This window comes from Phyllobates terribilis, unplaced genomic scaffold (assembly GCF_046119375.1).
Source record: "Phyllobates terribilis strain yellow unplaced genomic scaffold, ASM4611937v1 Scaffold_3__8_contigs__length_932513732, whole genome shotgun sequence".
In the NCBI taxonomy this organism is placed as follows: Eukaryota; Metazoa; Chordata; class Amphibia; order Anura; family Dendrobatidae; genus Phyllobates; species Phyllobates terribilis.
In genome coordinates this window covers 745829750-745842961 of record NW_027362763.1, presented here as the reverse complement: position 1 = coordinate 745842961, position 13212 = coordinate 745829750, and positions in this window count along the sequence as shown.

The following is a 13212-nucleotide window of genomic DNA, read 5'->3' as shown; positions in this document are numbered from 1 at the left end:
TTGGCTGCTACCATGCGCCCTGGTAAAATCATCTCCCCCACCCTCACATGCCTGCCGCCCTGGTGCTGCCGACCGTCTGGACCTTGCAGATGTTAGCCCTTCCGCATACAACTCCTCCTCCTCTACTTCCTCCACCTCCTCTTGTGCCACCACCTGACTCCGAATTCTGTTTAACATGTGCTCCAGCATGTAAATCACCGGAATAGTCATGCTGATAATGGCATCGTCAGCACTAAACATCTTCGTCGCCATTTCAAAACTGTGCAGAAGGGTGCATAGGTCCCTGATCTGAGACCACTCCTCCAGCGTGATTTGCCCCACCTCTGAATCTCGTTGGCCCAGGCTATACGTCAGAACGTATTGCACCAGGGCTTGTCGGTGCTGCCACAGTCGCTGCAACATGTGCAGAGTTGAATTCCACCGGGTAGGCACATCGCATTTTAGCCGGTGAAGTGGCAGGCCCAACGACTTCTGTAGAGATGTAAGTCGCTGAGCTGCGGGATGCGAACGGCGGAAGTGAGCACACAGCGACCGTGCCCTCTGCAGAAGGCCATCTAGTCTGGGATAGTGGGCTAAAAATTGCTGGACAACCAGGTTCAACACGTGAGCCATACAAGGCACGTGTGTGACATTGCCCCGGCGAAGGGCCGCACCCAGGTTTGCAGCATTGTCGCACACGGCCTTCCCTGGTTTCAGGTCCAGTGGAGACAACCATTCATGAAATTGGTTCTCCAGAGCTGACCACAACTCCTCAGCTGTGTGACTCACATTTCCCAGACATTTCAATGTAAAAACCGCCTGATGACGTTGAGCCCTACTGCCAGCATAGTAAGGAGGTGTGCAGGATCCCTTCTGCGCAGTTAGAAAGCTTGTGGCATGACCAGACAGGCTTTGGGTGCAGGTGGAAGACCGACAGGAGGTTGAGGAGGCAGAAGCAGTGGAGGAAAAATGACATAAAGAGGATTGACGCACAACTCGTGGGGACGGCAAGACTTGGACAGCAGCCCCTTGTCCTGCTGTCACCATAGTTACCCAGTGCCCAGTCAGCGACATGTAACGCCCCTGTCCATGCCTACTCGTCCAAGTGTCTGTGGTGAAATGCACCCTGTCACACACAGAGTTTCTCAAAGAAGCGGTGATGTTGTGTGCGACATGCTGGTGGAGCGCAGGCACACCTTTCTTTGAGAAGTAGTGCCGACTGGGCATCTGGTACTGGGGCACTGCGACGGACATAAGGTCTCGAAAATCCTCTGTGTCCACCAGGCGGAAAGGCAGCATTTCTGTAGCCAAGAGCTTGCAGATGGTGAAATTCAACCTCTTAGCTTTCTCATGGCTAGGAGGAAATGGTCTTTTACTTGTCCACATCTGAGGGACCGAGGGCTGGCTATTGTGCTTAGACGGGGTTGATAAGGGTGTCCCCGGCAAACTGCCGGTATGTGAGGAAGATGCAGGCGGACATGTTAGGTTGCCTTGATCCAAAGGTGGTGCTATCGATGTCGGACAGCGCTCAACACCAGCTGGTGTTACCACCTCTAAAGAAAATGATGACCTGCCAATCACGCTGGCTGTTGCGGGTAAAGAGGTGGCAGGTCTGCGCCCCAAAACAGGTGTGACTGCTGTCCCCCCAGTCACAGAGGATGAAGAGGCCGCGGATGCACAAGATATGGCAGACGGTGGTTGGCCCGGCCGGTTAGACCGCATTGTAGCACACTGAGCTTCCCACTGCAACTTATGCTTCATGTCCATGTGCCGGTTCATGCATGAAGTACTCAAACTATGTATTTTTTGGCCTCTACTTAGCTTTTGCTGACAAATGTTACAGATAACACGAGTTGGGTCATCTTTATCGATCTGAAAAAATGCCCAGGCTATGCAAGGCTTAGCACCCATGCGACCTGAAGAGCCACCACGACTTGTGGTGAGAGGCAGAGTTGTGTTTGAGGATGCAGTTGTTGACGTGCTTCCAGTACTACGTCTCTGTCCAGGAAGGCGCAACCTGACCTCGTCGTCACTAGCATCTTCCTCCACCTCCTCTGCTGACCTCATCTCTTGGCTGACTGTGGGTTGACAGTAAGTGGGATCTCCGACCTCATCATCATCACCCTGTGCGTTATCACACCCGTCGTCCTCAGAGCCAACCTGTTCCTGCCCTGACAAAAAACTAAAGTTGTCGCTCCAATCAGGTATTTGAGTCTTATCATCGTCTTCCTCATTGTCTCCACCAACAGGAGTTACAGTTTGGGAATGAGGGTCTACATTATGGTCAGAACCTTCTGCGTCTGGTCCTGGATCCGACTCATAAAGATTCTGGGCATCAGTGCAGATCATTTCCTCGTCTGGATTCACAGAAGCGCTGGAGTCGACCTCTGATTCCCAGGCTATAGTATGAGTAAACAGCTCTGCAGACTCAACCATCTGTTCTACCTCATACTCAGACGGGCAGCTGGAGATTTGGGAGCTGTGAGGAAGCAAGTGCGATTTGGGTGACACCTTTGAGGACTGGAGTATTTGTGATGTTGAAGTTGATGTGGAGGAGAGCCCACTTAAAGGAGCACTTGATATCCGTTGAAGCACCTAGTGTTTTTGTGCCTCATCTGGAATTTGTAGCGATTGGCGTGGCCGTAAGAAAGGGATCTTATCACATTGTCCGCTAAAAGAAGTAGACATTTTAGTTTGGCTGGAAGATGGTCTTTCTTCTGCACCTACCCCACGGACACAACCTTTTTTCCCCTTCCCAACACGCCTATTCCCCTTTCCACCAGCAGCAGGCCTTTTTCCACTCATTTTGGTGGTTAACTAATTCACAACTCTGGAGTTGTTTGCACAAAAAAACAATGGATGGTAACCGAGCAGAGCTGAGTGGCCAAACTGTGGTATTAGGCCAAAACTATTGGCTGGGTTAGATGCAGAAAAAAATTATTTTTAATTTGCAACCTGATGGAGGTCAGTATAGATGGACTAATAGACCAAGTCCCACACACCGCTAGAAGCCCAAATATTTTTTCAGAGCTAGATGCAGAACATTTTTTTATTCAATTTGCAACCTGATGGAGGTCAGTATAGATGGACTAATAGACCAAGTCCCACACACTGCTAGAAGCCCAAATATTTTTTCAGAGCTAGATGCAGAAAAAAATATTATTTTTAATTTGCAACCTGATGGAGGTCAGTATAGATGGACTAATAGACCAAGTCCCACACACCGCTAGAAGCCCAAATATTTTTTCAGAGCTAGATGCAGAAAAAAATTATTTTTAATTTGCAACCTGATGGAGGTCAGTATAGATGGACTAATAGACCAAGTCCCACACACCGCTAGAAGCCCAAATATTTTTTCAGAGCTAGATGCAGAAAAAAATTATATTCAATTTGCAACCTGCTGGAGGTCAGTATAGAAGGACTAATAGAACAAGTCCCACACACTGCTAGAAGCCCAAATATTTTTTCAGAGCTAAATGAAGAAAAAAATTATTTTTAATTTGCAACCTGATGGAGGTCAGTATAGATGGACTAATAGAACAAGTCCCACACGCTGCTAGAAGCCCAAATATTTTTTCAGAGATAAATGAAGAAAAAAATTATTTTTAATTTGCAACCTGATGGAGGTCAGTATAGATGGACTAATAGACCAAGTCCCACACACCGCTAGAAGCCCAAATATTTTTTCAGAGCTAGATGCAGAAAAAAATTATATTCAATTTGCAACCTGCTGGAGGTCAGTATAGAAGGACTAATAGAACAAGTCCCACACACTGCTAGAAGCCCAAATATTTTTTCAGAGCTAAATGAAGAAAAAAATTATTTTTAATTTGCAACCTGATGGAGGTCAGTATAGATGGACTAATAGACCAAGTCCCACACACTGCTAGAAGCCCAAATATTTTTTCAGAGCTAGATGCAGAAAAAAATTATATTCAGTTTGCAACCTGATGGAGGTCAGTATAGATGGACTAATAGAATGATGCTATGCCCAAAAGATTTTACTTCACTAGGTGCAGTAAAAAAATTGGTATTCTATACACAGGTGGTATATCTTGCAACACAGATAGGCTACTCCACTGACTAACACACTCTGCAATAGGCCAAAAAGGATTAGCTTTGCTAGATTCAGCCAAATGCTGTGAAAAAAACTTGCACAGCACTGGCACAGACCTGCCTGGCAAAAACTGATAGGAACTGATGTAACCTAGTCCTGAAAAGGACTCCAATTACAATTAGTCTTTACTCCCACAATCTATCTATTTAAGAGCACAGACCTGCCTGATAAAAGTCGTAGGAAATGCTGTAACCTAGTCCTTAAAAGGACTGCAATCACAACTATTCCCTACTCCCAAGCTATCTGTATATTTGTGCGAAAATTGGCTTGAAATTAACAAGGTATAGCGCACACAGCAACAGCGGTGCCGTCTAACACACAGCTGCAGCAGTGAGAAAATGGTGGCGACGGGGAAAATGGCTTGGTCTTATAGGGCAAGGACATGTGACATACACTGCCAATCACACATGCCCTTGCTTGTGTGAAAAAAAGCACTTCGCTCCGTGTGTGCGCTGCTGATAGGCTGACAGATTGCACCTCCCCACTGCAAATGCGGGAAAGAGAAAAAAAAATGGAGATCTTCATTGTTCCTGCAGAGATCCATCCCCTGCCCCTCCCCCCGCCCCGCTGTACACTCAAACTGCGTATTAACATTAATTTTCATCATTACTGAGAAAAAATCCAGTTATGATTTTGGTGCACGAACAGTTATCGAACATAACCTCGAACAGCCGAATTTTTCTCAAATTGTTCGTGTTCGCCGACCGGCTCGAACACCACCCAAAACAGCTCGAATTTGAGATTGGCGAACAGTTCGAGTAGAACAACGCTCATCTCTACTCTAGAGCAGTGATGTTTTGGGGCTGTCGTTGGGAAACACGGACTTTCATCTCCCTCCAAAGGTTTTCTATAGGGTGTAGATCTGGAGACTGGCTCGGCCTCTCCAGGACCTTGAAATGCTTCTTACGAAGCCACTCCTTTGTTGCCCTGGCGGTGTGCTTGGGATCATTGTCATGCTGAAAGACCCAGCCACATTTCATTTTCAATGCCCTTGCTGATGGAAGGAGGTTTGCACTCAAAATCACACGATACATGGCCCCATGAATTCTTTCATGTACACGGATCCGTCGTCCTGGTCCCTTGGCAGGGAAACAGCCCCAAAGCATGATGTTACCACCCCCATGCTTCACAGTAGGTATGGTGTTCTTTGGATGCAACAGAGCATTCTTTCTCCTCCAAACATGATGAGTTGTGTTTCTACCAAACAGTTCTACTTTGGTTTCATCTGACCATATGACATTCTCCCAATAGTCTTCTGGATCATCCAAATGCTCTCTAGCAATCTTCAGACGGACCCAGACATGTAATGGCTTAAGCAGGGGGACACGTCTGGCATTGCAGGATCTGAGTCCCTGGCGGCGTAGTGTGTTACTGATGGTAGCCTGTGTAACGTTGGTCCCAGCTCTCTGCAGGTCATTCACTAGGTCCCCCCGTGTGGTTCTGGGATTTTTGCTCACCGTTCTTGAGATCATTTTGACCCCACAGGGTGAGATCTTGTGTGGAGCCCCAGATTGAGGGAGATTATCAGTGGTCTTTTATGTCTTCCATTTTCTAATTATTGCTCCTACAGTTGATTTTGTTCAAACCAAGCTGCTTGCCTATTGCGGATTCAGTCTTCCCAGCCTGGTGCAGAGCTACAATTTTGTTTCTGGTGTCCTTCGATAGCTCTTTGGTCTTCACCATAGTGGAGTTTGGAGTGTGACTGTTTGAGGTTGCGGACAAGTGTCTTTTATACTGATAACAAGTTCAAACGGGTGCCAGTACTACAGGTAATGAGTACTGATGAGCGGGTATGTTTTGTTAACCCTTTCGCCGAGTATGCTCGGGTGAGCACCGAGTAGTTACAGCTGCTCGGTGTTATGTTTGAATCACTCCCGTGTGCATGATTTGCGACTGTTTGACAGCTTAAATACATGTGAGGAATCTGTAAGGAATAGACATTTCTCACATGTATTTAAGCTGTCAAACAGTCACAAATCATGCACACGGGAGTGATTCAAACATAACACCGAGCAGCTGTAACTACTCGGTGCTCGTCCGAGCATACTCGGCGAAAGGGTTAACAGAACATACTCACTCATCACTAATAATGAGAGGAGAACAGAGGAGCCTCTTAAAGAAGAAGTTACAGGTCTGTGGGAGCCAGAAATCTTGCTTGTTTGTAATTGACCAAATACTTATTTTCCACCAAAATTTTTAAAAAGTGTCTTTCCAAATAAGACAATGTGATTTTCATTATTTGTTTTCTCATTTTGTCTCTCATAGTTGATGTCTACCTATGATGTCAATTACAGGCCTCTCTCATATTTTTAAGTGGGAGAACTTGCACAATTGGTGGCTGACTAAATACTTTTTTTCCCCACTGTATATGTTTAGGTAGACACTCAGTCAACCAATAAAAAAAGGAAAGTAAGCATCATACTTCTATCATTCGGTTCAGATGGGTGCCAGGGTAGACATACACACATGGTCAAAATTGTTGGTACCCCTCGTTTAATGAAAGAAAGACCCACAATGGTCACAGAAATAACTGACAAAAGTAATAATAAATTAAAAATCTATGAGAATGAAGAAATGAAAGTCAGACATTGCTTTTCAACCCTGCTTCCACAGAATTAAAAAAAAAATTAAACTCATGAAATAGGCCTGGACAGAAATGATGGTACCCCTGAAAATAGTGTGACAAAAGGGACATGTTAAATCAAGTTGTGTCCACTAATTAGCATCACAGGTGTCTACAATCTTGTAATCAGTCAGTGGACCTGTATATATGGCTACAGATACTCACTGTACTGTTTGGTGACATGGTGTGTACCACACTCAATATGGACCAGAGGAAGCAAAGGAAAGAGTAGTCTCAGGAGATTAGAAAGAAAATAATAGACAAGCATGTTAAAGGTAAAGGTTATAAGACCATATCCAAGCAGCTTGATGTTCCTGTGACTACAGCTGCACATATTATTCAGAAATTTAAGATCCATGGGACTGTAGCCAACCTCCCTGGACGTGGCCGCAGGAGGAAAATTGATGACAAATCAAAGAGATGGATAATACAAATGGTAACAAAAGAGGGCAGGAAAACTTCTCTAAAGAGATTAAAGGTGAACTTCAAGCTCAAGGAACATCAGTGTCAGATCGCACCATCCGTCGTTGTTTGATCCAAAGTGGACTTCATGGGAGACGACCAAGGAGAGCACCATTGTTGAAAAAAAAAAATCATAAAAAAGCCAGACTGGAATTTGCCAAACTACATGTTGACAAACCATAAAGCTTCTGGGAGAATGTCCTATGGACAGATGAGACAAAAATGGAAGTTTTTGGCAAGGCACATCAGCTCTATGTTCACAGACGGAAAAATAAAGCATACCAAGAAAAGAACACTGTCCCTACTGTGAAACATGGTGGAGGCTCTGTTGTGTTCTGGGGCTGCTTTGCTGCATCTGGCACAGGGTGTCTTGAATCTGTGCAGAATACAATGAAATCTCAAAACTATCAAGGAATTCTAGAGAGAACTGTGCTGCCCAGTGTCAGTGTGAAAGCTTGGTCTCAGTCGCAGGTCATTGGTCTTGCTAAAGGATAATGACCCGAAACACACAGCTAAAAACACCCAAGAATGGCTAACAGGAAATCATTGGACTATTCTGAAGTGGCCTTCTATGAGCCCTGACCTAAATCCTATTGAGCATCTTTGGAAAGAGCTGAAACATGCCGTCTGGAAAAGGCAACCTTCAAACACGAGACAACTGCAGCAGTTTGCTCATGAGGAGTGGGCTAAAATACTTGTCGAGAGGTGCACAAGTATCATTGACAGTTACAGGAATTGTTTGATTGCAGTGACTGCCTCAAAAGGTTGTTCAACAAAATATTAAGTTAATGGCACCATCATTTCTGTCCAGGCCTATTTCATGAGTTTAATTATTTTTAAACTTCTGTGGAAGCAGGGTTGAAAAGCAATGTCTGACTTTCATTAGTTCATTTTCATAGATTTTTTAATTATTATTACTTTTGTCAGATTCAAGTTATTTCTGTGACCTTTGTGGGTTTTTCTTTCATTAAACGAGGGGTACCAACAATTTTGACCACGTGTGTGTCAATGGTGCAACCTGTGCAACTTCACAGGAGCTCAAGAGGTAAGAGGGCCCACTTCCACCTCCAAAGCAGAAAGCAGCTTATGTCATAGATAAATCTATCGGACTGCAAAGGGCCCATGTACGGTACTTTTTTTTGCACAAGGGTACTTTTCTGTCTGTGTCTGACAAATAATGGGTGAATGTAGGTGGGTGCAAATGGCAGTAAATCTCTTTATTTGCATGAGCACAGACAGCACACACAGCAGTGTTTCAACCCTCATGAGTCTCTGTCAAGCAAATAAAGTGCAAATATAGGCAGAGCAACACCCCTAATTAGTCATCAATCAATTATACAAAGTAGTCATGTAGTCATCTTGTGGACTAAACATAAAGGGCCCAATACATCATTGCATTTTCACCACTTTTTTGGGGTGAATAGCACTTAGTGACTTTTAGTTGCGACAACTTCATCAAACAATTTATATCTTTTTTAAATTTGTCTTCTGTTTAGTTAATTTTCAGATTTTTATGTCAGTATGGCTATTCTACATTTTTCAGACTGATTCATCAAATGCATCTTTTAAAATGCGCTCCAGTTAGTTCTTGGAGCTTGTTAAGATTTTCTTATATCATTTTGCTGGACATGCAATTTTTTTCTCCAAAAAAAGCATGAAAAGTGTTAAAATTAGAGATGAGCGTTGTTCTACTCGAACTGTTCGCCAATCTCAAATTCAAGCTGTTTTGGGCGGTGTTCGAGCCATTCGGCGAACACGAACAATTTGAGAAAAATTCGGCTGTTCGAGGTTATGTTCGATAACTGTTCGTGCACCAAAATCATAACTGGATTTTTTCTCAGTAATGATGAAAATTAATGTTAATACGCAGTTTGAGTGTACAGCGGGGTGGGGGGAGGGGCAGGGGATGGATCTCTGCAGGAACAATGAAGATCTCCATTTTTTTTCCTCTTTCCCGCATTTACAGTGGGGAGGTGCAATCTGTCAGCCTATCAGCAGCGCACACACGGAGCGAAGTGCTTTTTTTCACACAAGCAAGGGCATGTGTCATTGGCAGTGTATGTCACATGTCCTTGCCCTATAAGACCAAGCCATTTTCCCCGTCGCCACCATTTTCTCACTGCTGCAGCTGCGTGTTAGATGGCACCGCTGTTGCTGTGTGCGCTATACCTTGTTAATTTCAAGCCAATTTTCGCACAAATCTACAGATAGCTTGGGAGTAGGGAATAGTTGTGATTGCAGTCCTATTAAGGACTAGGTTACAGCATTTCCTATGACTTTTATCAGGCAGGTCTGTGCTCTTAAATAGATAGATTGTGGGAGTAAAGACTAATTGTAATTGGAGTCCTTTTCAGGAATAGGTTACATCAGTTCCTATCAGTTTTTGCCAGGCAGGTCTGTGCCAGTGCTGTGCAAGTTTTTTTCACAGCATTTGGCTGAATCTAGCAAAGCTAATCCTTTTTGGCCTATTGCAGAGTGTGTTAGTCAGTGGAGTAGCCTATCTGTGTTGCAAGATATACCACCTGTGTATAGAATACCAATTTTTTTACTGCACCTAGTGAAGTAAAATCTTTTGGGCATAGCATCATTCTATTAGTCCATCTATACTGACCTCCATCAGGTTGCAAATTGAATATAATTTTTTTCTGCATCTAGCTCTGAAAAAATATTGGGCTTCTAGCTGTGTGTGGGACTTGTTGTATTAGTCCATCTATACTGACCTCCATCAGGTTGCAAACTGCATATATTTTTTTCTTCATCTACCTCTGAAAAAGTATTGGGCTTCTAGCTGTGTGTGGGACTTGTTCTATTAATCCATCTATACAGACCTCCATCAGGTTGCAAACTGAATATATTTTTTTCTGCATCTACCTCTGAAAAAATATTGGGCTTCTAGCTGTGTGTGGGACTTGTTGTATTAGTCCATCTATACTGAACTCCATCAGGTTGCAAACTGAATATATTTTTTTCTGCATCTACCTCTGAAAAAATATTGGGCTTCTAGCTGTGTGTGGGACTTGTTGTATTAGTCCATCTATACAGACCTCCATCAGGTTGCAAACTGAATATATTTTTTTCTGCATCTACCTCTGAAAAAATATTGGGCTTCTAGCTGTGTGTGGGACTTGTTGTATTAGTCCATCTATACTGACCTCCATCAGGTTGCAAACTGAATATATTTTTTTCTGCATCTACCTCTGAAAAAATATTGGGCTTCTAGCTGTGTGTGGGACTTGTTGTATTAGTCCATCTATACTGACCTCCATCAGGTTGCAAACTGAATATATTTTTTTCTGCATCTACCTCTGAAAAAATATTGGGCTTCTAGCTGTGTGTGGGACTTGTTCTATTAATCCATCTATACAGACCTCCATCAGGTTGCAGACTGAATATATTTTTTTCTGCATCTAGCTCTGAAAAAATATTTGGCCTTCTAGCAGTGTGTGTGACTTTCTCTATTAGTCCATCTATACTGACCTCCATCAGGTTGCAAATTGAATATAATTTTTTCTGCATCTAACCCAGCCAATAGTTTTGGCCTAATACCACAGTTTGGCCACTCAGCTCTGCTCGGTTCCCATCCATTGTTTTTTTGTGCATACAACTCCAGAGTTGTTAATTAGTTAACCACCAAAATGAGTGGAAAAAGGCCTGCTGCTGGTGGAAAGGGGAATAGGCGTGTTGGGAAGGGGAAAAATGGTTGTGTCCGTGGGGTAGGTGTTAAAGCAACAGTAACATCTGCAGAAGAAAGACCATCTTCCAGCCAAACTAAAATGTCTACTTCTTTTAGCGGACAATGTGATAAGATCCCTTTCTTACGGCCACGCCAATCGCTACAAATTCCAGATGAGGCACAAAAACAGCAGGTGCTTCAACGGATATCAAGTGCTCCTTTAAGTGGGCTCTCCTCCACATCAACTTCAACATCACAAATACTCCAGTCCTCAAAGGTGTCACCCCAATCGCACTTGCTTCCTCACAGCTCCCAAATCTCCAGCTGCCCGTCTGAGTATGAGGTAGAACAGATGGTTGAGTCTGCAGAGCTGTTTACTCATACTATAGCCTGGGAATCAGAGGTCGACTCCAGCGCGTCTGTGAATCCAGACGAGGAAATGATCTGCACTGATGCCCAGAATCTTTATGAGTCGGATCCAGGACCAGACGCAGAAGGTTCTGACCATAATGTAGACCCTCATTCCCAAACTGTAACTCCTGTTGGTGGAGACAATGAGGAAGACGATGATAAGACTCAAATACCTGATTGGAGCGACAACTTTAGTTTTTTGTCAGGGCAGGAACAGGTTGGCTCTGAGGACGACAGGTTGCGCCTTCCTGGACAGAGACGTAGTACTGGAAGCACGTCAACAACTGCATCCTCAAACACAACTCTGCCTCTCACCACAAGTCGTGGTGGCTCTTCAGGTCGAATGGGTGCTAAGCCTTGCATAGCCTGGGCATTTTTTCAGATCGATAAAGATGACCCAACTCGTGTTATCTGTAACATTTGTCAGCAAAAGCTAAGTAGAGGCCAAAAAATACATAGTTTGAGTACTTCATGCATGAACCGGCACATGGACATGAAGCATAAGTTGCAGTGGGAAGCTCAGTGTGCTACAATGCGGCCTAGCCGGCCGGGCCAACCACCGTCTGCCATATCTTGTGCATCCGCGGCCTCTTCATCCTCTGTGACTGGGGGGACAGCAGTCACACCTGTTTTGGGGCGCAGACCTGCCACCTCTTTACCCGCAACAGCCAGCGTGATTGGCAGGTCATCATTTTCTTTGGAGGTGGTAACACCAGCTGGTGTTGAGCGCTGTCCGACATCGATAGCACCACCTTTGGATCAAGGCAACCTAACATGTCCGCCTGCATCTTCCTCACAGACCGGCAGTTTGCCGGGGACACCCTTATCAACCCCGTCTAAGCACAATAGCCAGCCCTCGGTCCCTCAGATGTGGACAAGTAAAAGACCATTTCCTCCTAGCCATGAGAAAGCTAAGAGTTTGAATTTCACCATCTGCAAGTTCTTGGCTACAGAAATGCTGCCTTTCCGCCTGGTGGACACAGAGGATTTTCGAGACCTTAGGTCCGTCGCAGTGCCCCAGTACCAGATGCCCAGTCGGCACTACTTCTCAAAGAAAGGTGTGCCTGCGCTCCACCAGCATGTCGCACACAACATCACCGCTTCTTTGAGAAACTCTGTGTGTGACAGGGTGCATTTCACCACAGACACTTGGACGAGTAGGCATGGACAGGGGCATTACATGTCGCTGACTGGGCACTGGGTAACTATGGTGACAGCAGGACAAGGGGCTGCTGTCCAAGTCTTGCCGTCCCCACGAGTTGTGCATCAATCCTCTTTATGTCAAAGTTCCTCCACTGCTTCTGCCTCCTCAACCTCCTCTCGGTCTTCCACCTGCACCCAAAGCCTGTCTGGTCATGCCACAAGCTTTCTAACTGCGCAGAAGGGATCCTGCACACCTCCTTACTATGCTGGCAGTAGGGCTCAACGTCATCAGGCGGTTTTTACATTGAAATGTCTGGGAAATGTGAGTCACACAGCTGAGGAGTTGTGGTCAGCTCTGGAGAACCAATTTCATGAATGGTTGTCTCCACTGGACCTGAAACCAGGGAAGGCCGTGTGCGACAATGCTGCAAACCTGGGTGTGGCCCTTCGCCGGGGCAATGTCACACACGTGCCTTGTATGGCTCACGTGTTGAACCTGGTTGTCCAGCAATTTTTAGCCCACTATCCCAGACTAGATGGCCTTCTGCAGAGGGCACGGTCGCTGTGTGCTCACTTCCGCCGTTCGCATCCCGCAGCTCAGCGACTTACATCTCTACAGAAGTCGTTGGGCCTGCCACTTCACCGGCTAAAATGCGATGTGCCTACCCGGTGGAATTCAACTCTGCACATGTTGCAGCGACTGTGGCAGCACCGACAAGCCCTGGTGCAATACGTTCTGACGTATAGCCTGGGCCAACGAGATCCAGAGGTGGGGCAAATCACGCTGGAGGAGTGGTCTCAGAT